The sequence below is a fragment of the Protopterus annectens genome, chromosome 6.part0, assembly GCF_019279795.1.
Source record: "Protopterus annectens isolate FY-2018-M chromosome 6.part0, PAN1.0, whole genome shotgun sequence".
In the NCBI taxonomy this organism is placed as follows: domain Eukaryota; kingdom Metazoa; phylum Chordata; order Ceratodontiformes; family Protopteridae; genus Protopterus; species Protopterus annectens.
The window spans coordinates 1606261415-1606281625 of record NC_056737.1 but is presented as its reverse complement, the minus strand read 5'-3'; the positions used below and the strand labels follow the sequence as shown (position 1 = coordinate 1606281625).

Here is a 20211-nt window from a genome sequence, read left to right as displayed (position 1 = left end):
TTAAGTGTAGCATATCCAACAGCTCTGGGTTTGACATGGCCTTGTATGTTAAGCAGAGATCGCCTCTGAGTAGACGATATGCGACAGAGTATAGGTGGAGTTTTTTTTAGATGGTCAGCATAGGGCATCTGCTTTAGGCCTGTGATTCTTTTAGTGAGGTATTTCTGTGGCCTTTCCAGTTGTTGCAGATGTCTTGAGAGGTACATACCAAACAGGGCGTTGTATTCTATAATGGGTCTAATGAGGGATGAGTACAGTGGGACAATGACCTCCTTTTTTCTGGATGAAAAGCCCTTAGTGATGAGGTCTGCCACATGGAAGGATTTTGTGACTGCTGTGGCGTTGTGTTTATTGAAGGTGAGACCACTGTCCACCTGTGTCCCTAAGTCTCTTATCACACTTTCGGTGTTTAGTGTACTGCCACCTCTGTGGTAATTCACAGGTACATGTTTTTTTCCCAAAGGGGATAACAATACATTTCTTGGCAGTGAGCTTGAGCCCATGGATCTGGCACCAAGCATCTGTTTCTGTAAGGCCCTTTTGTAGAATGTACACATCATTAGGGGAATCAGTAATGGCTCCCAGTTTGCAGTCATTTGCGACCTTTGTTAGCCAGAGTCCCTTAGTGTTGGCCTGTACTTCAGAGAAGTAGATGCCAAACAAGAGCGGTCCCAGGACTGAACCCTGAGGTACTCCACTTGTCATTTGTCTGGAGCTGGATTTGTAGTCGGATACTTTTACAGTGTGGGTTCTGTCAGTATGCCAGTTGGCAACCCATCGAGTGACGTAGGGATTAATGCCCAGCTTAGTAGGTTTATCTGTGATTCCAGAGTGTGGGATGGTATTGAAGGCCTTGGGGAGGTCCAGATAGGTTGTGTGGACCACCTTACCCTTGTCCACATCTCTGGAAACTGATTTGAAGAAGTCAGTCAGGTTCAGGAGACAAGATTGGCCCTTCATGAATCCAAACTGCATGGGGTCCAGTGTTTGAAGGTTGCCAATGTCTTTGTTTATAAGTTCCATGGTAATATGTTCCATGGTTTTGCAGATCAGGCTCGTCAGACTGATGGGGCGGTAGTCCCCGGGATCCAAGGTGGATCCCCCTTGTGGAGTGGGATAACAGTAGCTGTATGCCACTCAGTGGGCATGAAGCCTGAGGTGAGGCTATGATTAAACATGACACTTAGGTGAGGTGCCATTTCATTTTGTAGTTCATGTAGTACACAGCCTGGGATGTCATCTGGTCCCATGGAATGCTGTATTCTTAGCTTTGGAGAGCGCGTTTTTTACCTGTGTGGCCGTTATTACCAGAATTTGGCAATCTTTCAGTATTGAGATGGGCCCTTTAGGGGGTGAGGGAGGGTGAAGTTTGCACTGAATCGATCTGCCAGGATACTGGCACTATCTTTAGGATCAGTAAATTTAATGCCATTCTGTTGTAGCTCAGAGCAGATCTGAGCATTGCCATTTAGATTCTTGACATAGCTATAGAATGTCTTGTGGCTGTCTTTGGAATCTTGGGCAATTTTATTTTCGTAACTAGCTTTGGAGGATTTTATGAGGGATCTCAGCTTCGTATTGAGAATGGTAAGGGAGTTTTTTGCATCCTGGGATTTTCCTCTTTTCTGCAACAGTTTCTTCCTTTTGTTGTAAAGTTTGTTTATGGCATGGGACCACCAGATTGGCTTCCTTTTTTTGGAGGAGAGCATCTTAGTTCTGTTGGGGATGGCATGATTCATGCACGGGTGGATGTGCTCGTACAGTGCCTTAGTGTAGGATTCAGCAGTTGACATTTCAGTTCCCGCCTGCATGGGTGTCATGAAGTTTGTCACTTCTGACTTGAGTAGCATGAAGCTGGCTTTGGAGAAGTTTTTTTACAGAGGTTTCCTTACTGGGGGGTGGGGGTGGGATGTGGATGTCAAAGGTGATTAGCTTATGGTCAGACCTGACCAACGAGGGTGTGACCATAGGTGTGGAGCATTGATTTCCCATGTTAGTAATGACCAGGTGTAGGATACCACACTTTTCAGCCACCAAATCAGGACCGAAACACTAAAGGTGGAGGAGTGTCCATATTCACCAAGGATATTCACACCACCAGGTTAGTTGCCCAACACAATGCTTCTGAAATTCTCCAGGTGCAAGTAACACTAGGTAAGACAGCAATCCAAATTGTAGCTTGATACAGATCCCCCACCATGCCCCAAGATTCTCACTACACCTTTCTAAGCATACTGGAAAATATTAAGATGCAACCAAACACCCTAATATTGGGTGATTTCAACCACCCTGCCATTAACTGGGAAAACTACTTGTGGACCAACACCTTTGCCCAGTGGTTCTTGGAATTCATAAATTCCAATGCCCTGGATCTACTAATCCATAGTCCCACCAGGGGCTCCAATATCCTAGACCTGGTCATTACCAATATGGGAAATCGATGCCCCACACCTATGGTCACCCCCTCATTTGTCAGGTCTGACCATAAGCTAATCACCCTTGACATCCATATCCCTCCCCCACCCCCCCAGTAAGAAAACCTCCGTAAAAAACTTCTCCAAAGCCAACTTCATGCTATTCAAGTCAGAAGTGACAAACTTCATGACACCCATGCAGACGGGAACTGAAAGTTTGACTGCTGAATCCTACGCTAAGGCACTGTACGAGCACATCCACTCGTGCATGAATCGTGCCATCCCAAATATAACCAAGTCGCTCTCTTTCAAAAAAAGGAAGCCAATCTGGTGGTCCCCTGCCATAAACAAACTTTACAACAAAAGGAAGAAACTGTTGCAGAAAAGAGGAAAATCCCAGGATGCAAAAAACTCCCTTACCAGCCTCAGTAAGAAGCTGAGATCCCGCATAAAATCCTCCAAAGCTAGTTACGAAAATAAAATTGCCAAAGATTCCAAAGACAGCCACAAGGCGTTCTATAGCTATGTCAAGAATCTAAATGGCAGTGCTCAGATCTACTCTGAGCTACAGCACAATGGCATTAAATATACTGATCCCAAGGATATTCCCAGTATCCTGGCAGATCGATTCAGTGTCAACTTCACCCCCCTCTTACCCCCTAAAGGGCCCATCTTAATACCGAAAGATTGCCAAATTCTGGTAATAACGGCCACACAGGTAAAAACTGCAATATCCAAAGCTAAGAATACAGCATCCATGGGAACAGACGACATCCCGGGCTGTGTACTACATGAACTACAAAATGAACTAGCACCTCACCTAAGTGTTATGTTTAATCATAGCCTCACCTCAGGCTTTATGCCCACTGAGTGATGCAGAGCTACAGTTATCCCACTCCACAAGGTGGAATCCACCTTGGATCCTGGGAACTACTGCCCCATCAGTCTGACAAGCCTGATCTATAAGGCCATGGAACGTATTATCATGCAACTTATAAACAAAGACATTGGCAACCTTCAAACACTGGACCCCACCCAGTTTGGGTTTGTGAAGGGCCGATCTTGTCTCCTGAACATGATTGACTTCTTCAAGTCAGTCTCCAGAGCTGTGGACAAGGGTAAGGCAGTCCACACAGCCTATCTGGTCCTCGCCAAGGCCTTCAACACCATCCCCCACTGTGGAATCATAAATAAACTTACTAAGCTGAACATTAATCCCTACATCACTCGATGGGTTGCCAACTGGCTTACTGACAGAACCCATACTGTAAAAGTAGACGACTCCAAATCCAGATTCAGACAAGTGACAAGTGGAGTACCTCAGGGTTCAGTCCTGGGACCACTCTTGTTTCGCATCTACTTCTCTGAAGTACAGGCCAACACTAAGGGACTCTGGCTAGCAAAGTTCACAGATGACTGCAAACTGAGAGCCATTATTGAATCCCCAAATTATGTGGATATTCTACAAAAGGGCCTTACAGAAACAGATGCTTGATGCCAGAGCCATGGGCTCAAACTCATTGCCAAGAAATGTATAGTTATCCCCTTTGGGAAAAAACATGTATCTGTGAATTACCACATAGGTGGTAGTACACTAAACACCGAAAGTGTGATAAGAGACTTAGGGACACAGGTGGACAGTGGTCTCACCTTCGATAACCACATTGCCACAACAGTCAGGAAATCCTTCTATGTGGCACAACTCATCACTAAGGGCTTTTCATCCAGAAAAACGTCCGTCATTGTCCCACTGTGCTCATCCCTCATTAGACCCATTATAGAATACAACTCCCCGTTTGGTATGTACCTCTCAAGACATCTGCAACAACTGGAAAGGTTGCAGAAATACCTCACTAAAAGAATCACAGGCCTAAAGCAGATGCCCTATGCTGACCGTCTAAAAAAACTCCAGCTATACTCTGTCACATATCGTCTACTCAGAGACATTCTCTGCTTAACATACAAGTTCATGTCAAACCCAGAGCTGTTGGACATGCTACACTTAAACAAATCCCAATCCCTCAGAGCCACACGCTCCAGGGATCTAAACCTTGTCATCACAATAAACAAAACATGCTGGAGGGATAGGTTCCTGACACAGAAACTCCCCAGACTCTGGAATAGACTGCCCATACGTGTCAAGCAGAGTGCCTCTTTTGCCCTCTTAAAAAGGAACATTGACGACTGGATAGGAGATAGGAAATTCACCCCGGGGATCACGTCAGTTGCCCTGCTAGACAGGGGTCCAGGGAAGTAAATATTGTGGGAAGAAATAGCCAGGGAATTGTTATGGCTAGGTTTGTATAGGCCCTAGGGCTGATAGCCTAGTACCAACCTATGAAAATATTTTGTATGGAAGATGTGAATTCTGTAGAAGAAATGTCAAAAGAATTTACATTTTATTCCCCAATGTACAGTAACTAGGGATGACAGGATAGAAATTATATTTCACAGGAGCATGTGCGTTTAATTGAAAGCTTCAACACATATCCAATAACAATTTCAGATTATTCATAGTTAAAAACTCATATAAAATGCAGGATAATGAAGTAAAGAAAGAGGCACTTGTACTTTTAAGGAGTGGGTAGAGGAAATTGTTTAAGAGTTATTAGAGAAGATAGGAATTTCTTCAGAAGCAATAGCTAGTGAGTGGGATAACATGAGAATGGAGTCTAAAACCAGGACTGTAAAAGAGAAAGAGGTATGGTTATGAAGTAACAGGAATTGTGTAGATGGGCTGACAAAGTTTAAAGTATTACAGATTAAGAGGAATCTCAAGAAGAGGAACAACTGCAGGGTGATAAGGGAGAAAATAAGAGAGTATTTTGATGATATGCATGAGTTTAGAAAGATTAAGCAACTGTTTTTTTTTTAATAATTCCAAAGCACAACAACTTTTAGCACAATAACTTAGGCAACAGAAAGTAGAAAGGGTTGTTACCAAACTTAAGGAAACTATGACAAAAAAAATGTATAGAGATCCTACAGAGGTGTTGGAAATGTTTCAGAAATTTTGTGAAAATATGTATAAAGCAGAGGAATGTAGAAACCAAGAAAGAGCACAATTAGAAATCTTTATGGAAGAGTCAATTATGCCAAAATTGGAGAAAGATGACACTTGACAACTAATAGTTAAGATATGAGGACAGGATATAAAAACAGTGATGTGTACTCAATCTGAAGAGAAGTCACCAGGAGCAGATGGTATTCCTGTGGAAATTTGTAAGTTAGGAAGGAAGACCGTAATAAAGATCCTAGAAGATTTTATTTAGTAGTATTTTAAAAAGACGGGGAGCACCAGCATTTTGGAAGAAAGCTGTGGTGGCTTTATTACCTGTCAGACCCAGCTTCATATAGACCCATTTAAAATTTAAACCATGATTATAAAATGTTTATGTCTATACTAGCTAAATGGATTGCAAAGCTGTTGCCAAAATTGCTAGATATGATCAGTGTGGTATTGTGGAGGGAAGGCAAGCATTTAACAACAGTAGAACAATGAGGATGCAGACTGAAGCAGAATATAAGAAAATACCACTGTTGTTGGTGGAACATGACGCAGAGAAATGTGGACTTTCATAAATTGTTGAATGGAAGCATTTACATTTCCTGAAATAGTAAGGTTAATTAGGAGGATATATGAAGGATCAGAGACAAGAATTAAAGTGGGAGGGTTCGTCACCGGTAAATTGTGTTTGAACATGGGAACCAGGTAACGCTGTCTTCTTTCTCCTTTATTTGATTTATATTTAGAGCCACTGGGAAAGAAAATAAGGGTTTCAGAAATGTAAGGATCTAATTGATATAGTAATCCAGAAAAGTTGGCTTTATTTGCACATATTATTTTGTACTTGATAAATCCAGAACAGGACAAATTGGTGTTGTGGAACATTTGGAGACAGTTTCAGGTCTTTTCTAAAAATGAAATTAATGAAGATAAAACAAAGCCTATAATCTTAAGTTATGTGCCCACACACAAACTGATTCAGCAATATCCGTGTATTTGGGTGAGACATGATATGATAAAGTATTTATGAATATGGATTCGAAATGCTTCTGTTACGGTAGCTAAGGGTATGTATGAAGAGAATAAGCCAAGGATAATACAACAGCTGAAAATCTGGAAACTCTTGTTTATGAATATGGATAAGATACAAACACTAAAAATGTTTTTAGTCCCTTTAGTTTTACATACAAGCCAGGCATATTTTTATCAACCAGAGGAGAAGTTGTGGGCAATAATTAATAAAGAGTTGAAGGAATTTATCTGGGAGAGGAAGAGGGCAAGAATTAAGTAGACTAAGTTGATCTTCCCAATACAGCAGTGCTAGGATTCCCTGATTTGAAGGGATATTTTTTAGAACTGCACAGTTAAAGCTCATATACATAACACAAAGCAAAAGGTTTGAATTCAAAGTGGAATGGGGTGAAGATGAACCAGGGAGGAGTTCAAGAAATAAGGAGAGAGTGGAATTTTGGATTCAGATCCTTAAGGAGAATAATAACCATACAGAAAATTGCATTCATAAAGTTGCAGAAAATATTCTATGATGTACGCCAACGCAGGAGTAGAAAAAGGAGGTTCTGCCAACTAGGGATGACAGCAAGTTAGTATACAGAAAATAGACAAGAGGGGGCACAAATTTATTGGAGAAAACTGGCAAAGGAACTAAGTTACTGAGACCAAATAACTTGAGAGCTAAAGCTAATAGAATTGGGTAAGGCCAAATAGAAGTTTGGACGGCAGATTACAGACTGCCTTCCCTACCAGGAATTGTTGCCAGAGTGTAGGCAGAGATAGGTATAGGGGAGTCGTAACTGAATAAACTGCTCAGATAGAGTTTTTAGCTGAATCTAGTACAGAAGGTGTTGCTAAAAAGGCGATAATTACTGGGGGATATAAAATATTACATGGTAATATAAGAATCAGTCAGAGGTTAGAAAAGATAGGGAAGAGAGATTGGAAACGCAATTTACAAGGGAACAATGGAAGGACAAATGTATTGTTTCCAAGTATGCAACAAAGTCCAGCACGTTTAGGATTTTTCCTTGGAAGTGTTTTATAGGTATTTGTATACTCCAAGCAGACTTCAAATAATTTTCTTCAAGTTGATAGCAAATATTGGAAGTTTGAAGGAGAAGTGGGAACTCAGAACATGTCTTTTGGGTGTGTACTAAGTTGGCAGAATTTATAAATTTCCTACAAAATACTCTTGTCAGAAATATTGGGGAGCAAATTTCTGTAACTAAGTAAGCTATTTTTTTCTGAGCTGAGACACATGATCTGAATTGTCTAGATATAGTAAGACCTTATTAAGTATAATTCTATTGGCTGCCAAAAAAGCAATTACTAGAAAATGGAAGTCCGAATCTAAACCAACTGTATTTGAAGTAATACATATTGTAAAAGAGATAAAAGAACCAAAAGTAGGATCTTTAGAAAGGGGATTTAGCAAATTACATAGAAATAAATAGAATCTGTGGGAATACTACTTGCAGAAGAATGTTCAGAAGGAGAAGTGAGGTTTAGGGGAAGTCAGGAATTGAGAAATTTAATAATGTTGGACTGAATGACAATTGATATAAAGAAAGAAAATGTGTATGTAATGTATAATATATGTGAATGGAAATGTTAATATTGTTTATTTTCTTGTCTTTTAATTTACATATGTGTATGTCTTAAGTGATAATTTAATAAAGGTGTTTAAAAAATAAAAACTAATAGAACAAGTTGCCCAGAGGGAAACAAAATGAAAGAAAATGCTACTGTTGTTCGTGTGCCATAATGCAGAGAAAGCATTTGATAGAGTCGGCTGGGATTTTATGACTACGCCAATGAAAGCATTTGCACGCCTTTATAGAAGAGGAATAATTAGGTGGATATATGATGGCTCAGAGGCAAGAATTAAGGTTCCTCTCTGGCAAGATGTATTTGAACAGAGGAACCAGGCGTGGGTGTTCACTTTTCCCTTTGATATTTGCCTTGTATTTAGTGCCATTGGCAAAGAAGATAAGGGACTTCTTAATTCAAAGATATAACTGGTATGGTAATCACAGAAAGTTAGCTTTATATGCAGATTGTATTATTTTGTACTTGATAACACCAGAAAAGTACAGTAGTGGAGTTTTTTGTGATAGTTTGAAGTATTTTTCAGGACAGAGAATTGATGAAGATAATACAAAGACTATAGCTGTAATCTGTGTACCCAGATATAAATTGGTTCAGCAGTACCCATATTTATGGGGACATGGTAAGATGTAGTATTTTGGAGTATGGATTAAAAAAGATTCTGTAATGGTAGCTAAGGATATGAGGGAAGAGACTAAAAAGATAATGATATGGATAGTAAGGTACCAGCTGCAAAACTATTTTTAATCCATTTAAATGTCCTTTCTTTGCTCACTGTTACAGTATTTCAGTGCTATTGTGTTATCTCACTGAAATAACCTGGACATCTGGACTTGGTTACAAAGCCAAAACCTTCTATACAGCCATACTTTAGACTTATGACCTAAGCCTCTGGGTGTAAGGGTACATAAGCAGATATATGAGCATCAGATCATCAGCCTTATCTTGCTACCTGTCTGAAAGGAGCACCCGCTGATCTGTTCCTTGCGTGGTGATTCATTGTTAGTATCATCCTTGGCTTTGTTTATTCAGCTAAGCACCCCATTAGGGAACCTTCTTTATTTTCTTTGTAGGTTGGTGGCTTATTCTATTAGATGTCCACTGATATGGGAAGGTGCGATTTTGATAGGCAGATTCCTTATAAGGATCTCCACTCCCAGTGTTTCTTTTGTCATGGGACTGAACATGACTGTAAGACTTGTCACTTGTTTGGCCCAAAAACCCAATATATGTGTCTTTCCTTGCTAAATACCAAATGGAGAAAGGAGATTTTGGCAGTAATAGTGATGACTGCAGGTAGGGGTATAGAAAATAGGCTAGATGAGGCTAGAAGTTACTGTTGAAAATTGGCAAAGGGGCCAAGGTACTGGGACTAAACAACTGCAGTGGAAAGGATAATAGAGTGGGATGAGACCAATCAGAAGTTTGGACTGCAGATTAGAGACTACCTTCCCTACCAGGGATTGATATCTGATTGTAGACAAAGTGAAAGGCCATCTGTTGTGGCGTTTTTAATTGAGTCTAGAACAAAAGCTCCTGTTAAAAAAGGGATAAATAATTGGACATGAATATTTGCATGATAACAGTAAGAATCAGTCAGTGGAGGTTATAAAAGATTGGGTAGAAAGACTGGAAAGGCAATTTACAAAGGAACAATGGAAGGACCATCTTTATGGCTCCCAAATATGCAGCAAATTCCAGAAGTGTTTGTTTAATCAAAAATGGACTGTTGTGGACATTTTGTAAAGGAACTCTAGCAGACTTAGAGAATTTTTTTTCCTTGGGTAGATAGGAGATGCTGGAGGTCTGATGGAAAAGAGAGAGGTAACTGGGAATGTTTTGTTTAGTAATGAGTTTAGAGGGGTTTTTTTATAGCTTGCCAGCATGTGATTGATGGATTTTGGAGGTGTGACAGTGATGTAAGGTATTTAAAATGTTTTTAACAACGTGTTTTAGGTTCTGATGAGGTCTTGAAACTTTTAAGACAAAAGCGCTTAGTCTTTGTTTAATAAAAGTCTTGTAGGTTTGAAGGTCGGTCTCTCAATTTTGTTTTTTATTATTTGTTTTTAATCTAGTCCGCTCAATTAATTCTGAAGTTTTTTGTTTTTTTTTCGAATACATCCTGGAATTGATGAAACAGCATGTGAATGGTCCAGTGAAGCCGCTTCTGATGAGTTGGTGTTTCTCGAATTCTCCTGACCCACTAGTTGAACTCCTTACTCAAAAAGCTTGGAAGGAGCCTGATCTGACAGAACCCATCCCTAAAAAGCAAGGTAGAATCTTAGCTGCTCCAAGGAATAGGAACTTTCTGGGCTAAGGGTCCTCCTGTAGATGCCATGATGGTAGCAGCAGCCACAAAAAAGGAACTGTCCAAAGAGTTCCTCTGTTCATTCCCCTAACAGGGGAGTCTAGGGATTTGGACAGATTGGGGAAATGGGAATATGCTTCAGCCACTTTCTCTTTTCGTGTGCTGAATTATATGGCTCACTTGACAAATTTTCAGACAGATTTGATTAGGGAACTTTCAAATTCTCTGGTGGGTAACTTACCAGAGGATGTCTAAGAAACTGTGGAGTCCCAGTTATCAACCCTGCAATCTACTACGAATGTGTCCATAAGACTACTTTCCAGTGTAGTGGATGGTACAGCCAGTACTGGCATTACAATGTGTTGTCATGCCTGATTGTGGCTATGTGACTTTGCAGAAAGCTTCAGAAATCCTTCATCTACTCTGCTTTGATGGTTCCATTTTGTTTGGACTGAAATTCAAGGACACTCTTACCAGAAGTGAACAGGATGTTAAGAACTTGTCTGTCTGTGGGATCCATTTTTTAGCCCATCAGAGATCCTTTTTTAATGAACCATTGTTGTCTTTATTATTACAATTACAGTCTGTAGTATTTTTTTTAAAAAACAAGAAACATCTTTATTAAATGATCATGTATGATATAGCCCATGATACATTTATATAAATGACAATAAACTGTAGTGACACAATCTTAGTTGCAAATAATACAATCCAAACCGTGCAACACAGCTGTAGCAGCAAGCATTATACATCACTTTTAACATATCCAGTCATTGTTAGTCAACCATTACATGGCTCATTCAAATCCTGCCTTCTTTTAAACCTTGTTCCTCCTCTGCATGTATTGATCTCACGGTTCCCATTTTTTCCTATGTAATTTGCTCCTTCCCTTTTCTAAAGATCCAGTTCCAGTTGTTTTAACTCTGTTAATATCATCACTACTTCTAGTAAAGTTGGGTTAGATTTTGATTTCCGTTTCTAGTAATTGCTTTTTTGACAGCCATCATAATTAGACACAGCAAGGTCTTACTGTGTCTAGACAATTCCAAGTTTGTATCATAGCTCAAAACAACTATTTCCCTAGTCACTCCAACTTGCTTAGCCAGCATCTCCAACAGAGCAGTCTGCAGGGAATCTTTAAAGTCTACCAACTCATTACACTCCCAGAAAATATATTCCCTTTCTACCCCAGGGAATCTTTAAAGTCTACCAACTCATTACACTCCCAGAAAATATATTCCCAGTTACTTCTTTCTACCCCATCACACCTCCAACATTTGCTGTCTACCTGAGGAAAAATTCTTTGAAGTCTGCTTGGAGTATAACAGTATCTATGTAAAGACTTCTGGGCAAAGATCCGAAATCTTCTAGATTTTCTTGCATATTTAGGTGACATACATATATCCCCTCCATTGTTTCTTTGTGAATTGCTTATCTAATTTTTTTTCTCAGTCCTTCCTAACCTCCTATGATTAATTCTTATAGTTATCATGCAATATTTATTTATTTATTTACATTTGTTGACCGGGAGTGTCCGACTGGATGCAGGTCCATTTTCAGCGGAGGCCCAGGGAGAAAAGCTCCACAGTTAAAATAAACAGACAGTAGTTACATTGGATTTACATAGCGATTAGCAAATTGATTAACAGCAATTAGTTACAAACAGTTGCCAATGAAGAACATAGTACGTCAGTAGACAGCTAGAATCTTTATCTGCGAAGTACATAACAGACATTAACAATTGTTACAATAAGAAGTCATTGCAAGACGTTATTGTAATACATTCCTGCCCCCTCTTGCCTATTGTCTGTATCCCTAATTGCAGTCTTCCCTATTGGCAGAATCTCCTTTCTCCATTCCATGTTGGCTTAGTTCTTACAAGACCTTCTGCTACTTTATGAATATAATATAACATATTTATTTATTTATTTTATATGCTCTACTAATTATTCCTTTCTTAATGGCAACTTCTGTTCTAGATTCTACTAAAAACTCCACCAACGCTTGTCTTTCATTTAGGACCCCCCTGTTTATATCTCTTTCCCTGTACTCTGATATCAATCCTTGATATGGAAGGCTATCTTTAGCCTCCAGTCCAAATAAGTTCTTGCCATCTTCCCATTCTATTATCTTTCCCTCTTCAGTTATTTTATCCCAGTACCTTGGTTCCTTTTCCAGTTTTCTGCATTACATTCCTGCCCCCTTTGATTACTGTTGTTCTCCTTAAAGGTCTGCATCCAAAATCCTAGTCTCTCCCTGTTACTTGAGCTTCCCCCGTTTCATCATCATCTCTTTCCACTTTGAATTATAGTTTTCTGCTTGTGCTCTGAAATACCCCTTCAACTCGGGTAATCCCAATCCACCCTGTTCTATTGAAAGAATAAGCTTATCATACTTGACTCTTAACATCTTCCCCTCCCAGATAAAATCCTTCAGCTGTTTATTAATTACTATCCACAACTTCTCCTCTGGTTGATAAAAATTTGCCTGAGCTGTGTATAAGACTAAAGGGACTGAAAACATTTTAACTGTTTGTATCTTACTATCAGTATCCATGTAACAAAGTTTCCATTTTCTCAGTTTTTGTATTATCTTTTGTTTAGTCTCTTCCCACATATCCTTAGCTGCCCCACCGGTATTATTTTCAATCCGTACTCCTAAATACTTAATTTTGTCCTGTTCCCATAAATATGGATATTGCTGAACTAGTTTGTATGTGGGTACATAATTTATAGCTATTGCTTTTGTATTTGCTTCACTAATTTTGTATCCCAAAAAGGTTTGAAACTGTCTCAGTGTGTTCCATAACACTGTAATGTCTCTTTCTGGTTTTGTCAGGTATAAAATAATGTCATCTGCAAATAGAGCCAGCTTTTCTCAACTTCTATACCAATTATATCCTTGAATTTCTGAGTCACTTATTTTCTTTGCCAGTGGTTCTAAATATAATGCAAGTAACAAAGGAGAGAGAGGACACCCCTGCCTAGTTCCTCTGCTCAAGCAGAGATTATCAGAGAGGACCCCACCCATTTCAGTTTTCCCCTATGATCCTTCATATATCCTCCTAATCATCCTTATAATTTTGTCAGGAGAAGCAAATGCTTCCATTGCTCTGCTCATAAAATCCCAGATTACTCTGTCATATGCTTTCTCTGCATCAAGACCCACCAGTAACATTGGTATTTTCTTACATTCTGTCTCCCTCTGGAACATCACTGTTCTGTTTATGTTGTCAAATATTTGCTACCCATTTAACAAAACCCCACTGGTTCATATCTATCAGTTTTGGCATCACTTTTGCCATTATAGACATAAATACTTTATAATTATGATTTGGTATTGAAATGGGCCTGTATGAAGCTGGATCTGTTGGATCTTAACCCTCTTTAGCTACTACCGCTTTCTTCCAGGATGTTGGTGCTTCTCCTCTTCTTAAAATACTGTTAAAATACTGTTAAACAAAACCTTCCAGATCTTCTTCTGTTTTTTCCCTCCTAGCTTCCAAACTTCCACAGGAATACCATCTAATCCTGGGGACTTTCCCGTAGATTGGTTATACATCATTTTTATCTCACCTCCTCCTGTCCTGTTAGTAATTGAGCCTCCTCTCTCTCTCTAGCCTTGGCATATTTAATTCTTCTATAAACATTTCCATTTGTACCTTTTCTTGATTTCCACATTTGCCGTCTTTATACAGACTTTCATAGAATTTTCAAAATATTTCTAGTACTTCTACAGGATCCCTAGTTATCTTCCTTGTAATAGGCTCCCTAAGCTTAGTGACATCCCTTTCTACTTTCTGTTGACTGAGTCATGCTAAAAGTTTTTGTGCACTAAAGTTATTATCAAAAAAACAGTAACAGCAGTCTTTCTAAACTCATGCATATTATGAAGGTAGTCCCTTACTTATTTTCTGTTTAGCATTCTATAGTTGCTTCTCTTTTTGTTCTGTGAGATTCCCCCATTTTTAAGTACTTTAATATTTATCAGTCCCTCTAAAGCCCCTCAGAGATCCTTATGCAGGAATCAAAGAAAAAAATCTCAAGGCTTTTATCAGGACACTTCTGGGGTCAGGCCTCCCGGAGGCAGAGATGAAGTCAGTTCCATGGGTCATCAACCCAAAGGCAGTCCCCAAAATCAAGGTTTCCATAGTCCATTCACAGAGAGGCTTTTCCAGCATCCCTGAACGCTTGCCTGGCTGCTGCACTCTGGAGGCAGTCTAGTCTGGCAATACATAACTCAAGATTTGTGGGTGCTAAGGAGCATTTCCAGAGGTTTTACAATTCCTTTTTAGAAACTCCCAAGAATAAAATGAAGGATTGCTAACATTCTACCCATTTGGAATCTGCAGCAACAGAGGTTCAAAGGTTGCTGGTCAAGAGAATCATGCAACTAATCCCCCAACACCAGTTAGAATCCAAAGTCTATTCAAGGTTCTTTTTAGTTCCAGAAAAGACAGGGTACCTGAGACCAGTTTGGGATCTCAGTGAATTAAACCAGTTTGTAAAACATTTAAAATTCCAGATGTTCACAGTACAGTCCATTCTGAGGCTACTCAGGAAGGATGATTGGGTGTGCTCTATAGATCTCCAAGATGCCTACTATCATATAAAGATCCAGAGGCAGTCAAGGAGATTTCTCCATTTCCCTCTGAAAGTCAATCACTTTCAATTCAGAATACTGCCTTTTGGTCTTATCACAGCTCCCTGGGTGGTTACCAAGATAATGGCAGTGGAGACAGCCTTTCTCAGGCTTCAAGGGATCCAAGTATTCCCATATCTGGACAATTGGCTTTTAACTGCTACCTCCAGAGATCTACTTCCAACACACCAGTCATTCCTGCTAGAATTTGTCCACCCTGGATATTTCCATCAGTATAAAAAAAGAGCAAATTGCAGCCTACTAAATGCATAGATTTTATAGGTTGCTAGGTAGACACTGTTCATCAAATAGCAAATCTACCCTCATCATGGATCAAATCAATCAGCTCAGTGACTCTTCAATTAATAAATGATCCACATCCCCAGGCTGAACTGATATTAAGACTTCTAGGGCTGTTGGCTTCCTCCATAGTGATGGTCCCATTAGCCAGATATCAGTGAGAGTTCTACATTGGACATTAGCAGTACAGGGGTCCCAGAGATTTCATCCCCTTCATCACAAAATTAAACTCAAGCAGGTATGCAAGAACCATATCCAGTGGTGGATTACATCCGATTCACTCACTGTCGGCAGACCCTTCTTTTTCCCGCTACAGAAAGCCACAGAGGTCATGGATTCCTCCCTTCTTGCTGGTGGGGGGGGGGCATTTTGCAGAGAGAACAGTCCAAGGAACATGGTCCCCCTTAGAGGCCAACCATCACATCAATGTTTTGGAAATAAGAGTGGTTCTTCTTACGTTACAGGCTCTTAAGAACCATGTGCCCAAGGCCATGATTGCCTTACATGCAGACAACGTGTCAGTAGTTTGGAACATCAACAGACTGCGTGGAACCAGATCATGCCATCTTTGCTGAGAAGCCATGGGAGTTTGACAGTGAGTGATGTCTTTGAACCACTTTCTAGTGTCAATGCATATACTTGAGACTTCCCGCATCCTAGCGGACAAGCTGAGCAGAATGATATTACTACTTCATGACTGGTCTGTCAACTTAACTGTGGCAGCAAAGATGTTCAGCCACTGGGGCTAACCTTGCTGCAACCTCTTTGCATCTTACCTAAACAACAAATACAGAAGTTACTTTGCCCTCATTTCTCCACAGGGTCAGACAGTGAGAGATGCTTTAGTCCATCCTTGGCCCCCAGATCTCCTTTACGCCTTTCCCCCCATTCCCCTTATCCACAAGTTTATCCAGAAAGCAGTGTAATGTAAGACCCTTTTTGGCCTTAACAGGTATGGTTCCCCTTTCTTTGGCCTTGTCTTGTTCACCCACCATGGGTACTGGATCCATTCCCAGATCTCCTCACACATCCCTTCGGGATGACTCTACCAGACCTACCTACCCTAAAACTAACTATATGGTTTCTGCAGTTCTAACAATTTCAGAGATGCTAGGCTGTCATCCATACTAATACAAATCATCTTGTCTTCTCAAGGAACTTCTACAAAAAAAGACTTGCAAGAGCAAATGGAAACACGTCTCTATATGGACCTGTAATAATGGTTTAAATCACTTCCAAAAATACTTGAATTACTTTTAGAACTTTTCATGGCCGGGTCTAGTTATTCAACAGTCAAAGTAAAGTTGCCAGCCATCTCAGTCTTTCATGTAGGATTCAGCAATACTTCCATTGCTTCTCTCAAAATCTTTAAGGCCTTTTTAAAAGGTACCTGTTTATTAAGGCCTCCACTTCATGATCCAATTCCCCCCGGGTCATCACCATTTTACTGCAGTACTTTACTCGGAAACTCTTCGAACCTGCAGCATCCACAGATATGAAATTTCTGTCCTGGAAACTATATTTTTGGTTGCCGTTATCTCTGTCAAATGAGTTTCAGAACTTCAGGTACTTTCATGCAAGGCTCTCTTTCTGATCTTTCATAAAGATATAGTGTCATTGAGAACAAACCCTTCCTTTTATCCAAAAGTGGCTTCTCAATCAAATTTAACCTAACATATTGATTTACCAGTTTTCTTCCCCAACTTCTCAAATAAAGGAGACCATATTTTATGTACATTAGATGTGCACAGACAACTCATGTTTTACCTCCATTTTACCAAGACCTTCAGAAAATCAGACCAATTGTTTATCTCCTTCTCCAAGAAAAAAATGGGTCAATCTGTTTCCCAAGTTACTCTTTCCAGATGGTTAGCTAATTGCATTTCCTTTGTTTATGACTCACTAAGTGAGCCTCTACAAGTGCCTAAAGTGCATTCTACAAGGGCTATGACAACCGCTACAGCCTTTGCTAGATGAAGCCCTGTAAGTGACATTTGTACAGCAGCACCTTGATCATCAACTCGCACTTTTGTATCTCACTGTAAAGTAGATGTTCAGTCTAGTGCACACTTGTTTTGGTTCTGCCATTCTCAGGAAAATCCTTCCTTTAGACCACCCAGGTACCTGTCCCACTTGTTGAATCAGATGAAAAAAGACAACATTAAATATGAAAGTTATGTACTCAGTATAACAATAAGTCCATGTTGTCTTCTTTTCATTTGGTTCAACTCCCCTTCCACCTTTCCCCTACCAAAATTGTAATTTTACTTTTAGGGAATGTCCAAATCTCATGTGGACCCTGTCTGGCCTCCTTTTGTCCTGTACACTTTATAGCGTTTATACCTTTCTATATGTCCTATTATGTAGATGGAGACATGTCTTTGTAGAGATATACTCATAATTTTTATGGCTAGTTAGCAAACTCAATCTGAGTACTTCAGGCAAGATGGCGAGTTGTGGGTAGGGGAAGAGTTAGAACTCTCATATCCAAAACTTTGGCATGAGGCATTGAGGTCAGATTCGATTGGATCCGACTACCCACATGTTGAACCAGACCAAGAGAAGACAACACAGATCTGTCATTATCGTGAGTGGATAACTTTTGTTTCCCTGAACCCTGAATCTCAGCCCCCTTATTATAAAACACCTGACAGGTTTTATAAAGTCCCCAGTGATCAAAAATTCCTCTTTAAAAAAACCTTCTGATCCTTCTGTGATGGACAAGCCCATAAAACTGCTGTCATTCCCCCAATGTCTTGCCTACTTACAAGGATAATAAGGGCATGAATAGGTATAGCAAGAAAGTATATACCTCTGCCACCTTGTTTTATTCGCGCTATTAACTATCAGACTTGTATGATAAGTCATCTGTTGTCTCTTCTTTCTAATCTATGTGAAGTAATCAGTGATATGGCTAAATCAGGTAAGTCCTCAGCCTTATCTTTGCTTAACTCTGCCAGGCACTCTATCAAGTGCAGTTACGATGCTTTAGATGAATCTTCCAAAGGTGCTGCTTCTGGGTCAGGTATCCATATATACTCTTGGCTTAGACTACAATCCTTACCGGAGGACATCAATGCCAAATTGTTGGATTCTCCTCCAGACAGAGAGTATTTGTTTGGCAGTGCTTCTGCAGAACTTTTTAAGAACCTGCAGCATAAGGGGAAGGTGATATAAGATCTGAAGTGGATTTTCCTTTCACCTGTCCCCAAGTTCCAGCGGAATTATCCTTCAAAAGCAGGACCATTTATTAGCAGGCAACAAAAACAACCCCATAAAAGTAAAAAGGGCTAATACGGGAAGATTTCATGATAAACCAACACAAGATCTCATAGATCAAAAGCCCTCCTTTCCTGACAAGCCCACTTCCTTGTGACTGTTCTCCTTTAGCTCCCCATTCCCTCATCCAGATCCCTTTTCCCTGTCAGTTTGAAAGGAAATCACAATGGACAAGTGGTTTCTTTCTTTTATAGAAAATGGGTACAAGATGTCGTGTTAAGTCTCTTTCTCCCTTCTCAGGAATTCCTCATCCTCCTCAAAACCACTTGTCTCCACTCCCTCCAATTCTACAGGATCTTTTGAGTCAGAGAACTATTCAACCTGTTCCTCCCTCTCAGTTTGGCAGAGGATTTTACTCCAGGATGCTCTTAGTTCCCAGAAAAGAGGGCTCCTGGAGACCAATTCAAGAACTTCCTTTCTCAACACCTCATTCTGTCAACTTTCAAAATGTTAACTCTAGAAGCCTTTGTTCCTCTCTTGGACCTTTCTTGTGACCCTGGATTTGAAGTATACTTACCTCCACATTCCTGTTCATCATCTTTTCAGGAAGTTCATGAGATTCTCTGTCATCTGATTTTCCATTTTGTACTTTACCCTTTGGTCTTTCTATGGCTTCAAGAGTATTTACCAAGTGCTTAGCTCCTCTCATATCCTTATGCAGACTTCAGGGCATTCAAATATTCCCTTATCTGGATGACCTACATCTTCAAGCTTCTTCACTGACTTCTGTCTTCTGAAGGACCTGGAATTCATGGTAAAATGTTTTTGCAGTTTGAGATTCACTCTAAATCTGAAGAAATCTGTCTTGATTACTTCTTATTAAGAGATTTTCTTTGGATGCAAGATCAACACTATATCTCTGACAGCCTCCTTTCCTTTGGCCTCAGCAAGAGAGTTTTGAGAGCCCCATAGTTCATGCAATCCACTATTCCTATGATTCCGTTTGTCCTGTTTGTCAGGCTCCACATGCTGAAGCTGCAGTGGTACCTAAAATCTGTATGGATTCAACATTATCATCCTGTAGACCTCCAGATTCCTCTCTTGTCATGCATCAGGAAGGAGTTGCTCTGGTGAATTATTTTGATTTTTCTCAATCCAAGACTTTCTTTTGTGATTTCTTCCCCAACTCAGGAGCTGTACGTAGATGCTTCAGACCAGCATGGGGAGCTTGTTCAAATAACAACAAGGTCCGGGGGGTTGGTTTTCCAGGGACAGGAAAGATCATATAAAGGTCAAGGAGATAAAGACTCTAATTCTGATCCTTCAGTCCCTGAATTATCTCTGGTCCACAGGCCTCCTGAGGATCTTTGCAGACAATACCACAGTTGTGTGGTACATAAACGAGCGGGGGGGGGGGGTCTTGTGTTTGAAAATAAGCCATGATGGCAGTGGAGCTTGCCATCCAGCACAGTCCTGTTCTTCAGGTGATTTATATCCCCTCAGGGAGGAAAACAGTGGTAGACACCTTGAGCAAATCCAGGGAAGACCTTCACAAATGAATATTAAACAGTGAAGTATTCCTGGACATCATTCATAATTGGGGTACTCCAAAGTTAGACTTGTTTGCCTCCCCCAAGAACAGACAACTGGTCAAGTTCTGTTCTAGAAACCAAAGCCCACTAACATGAATGATGGACACC

At 40.1% G+C, this 20211-nt stretch overlaps 1 protein-coding gene across 6 annotated transcripts in view; it reads left to right on the top strand.

The window, feature by feature from the left end:
• HDAC4 (histone deacetylase 4) overlaps positions 1–20211 on the top strand; it is a 3124471-nt gene that overhangs the window by 3070081 nt on the left and 34179 nt on the right. The window lies entirely within an intron of this gene.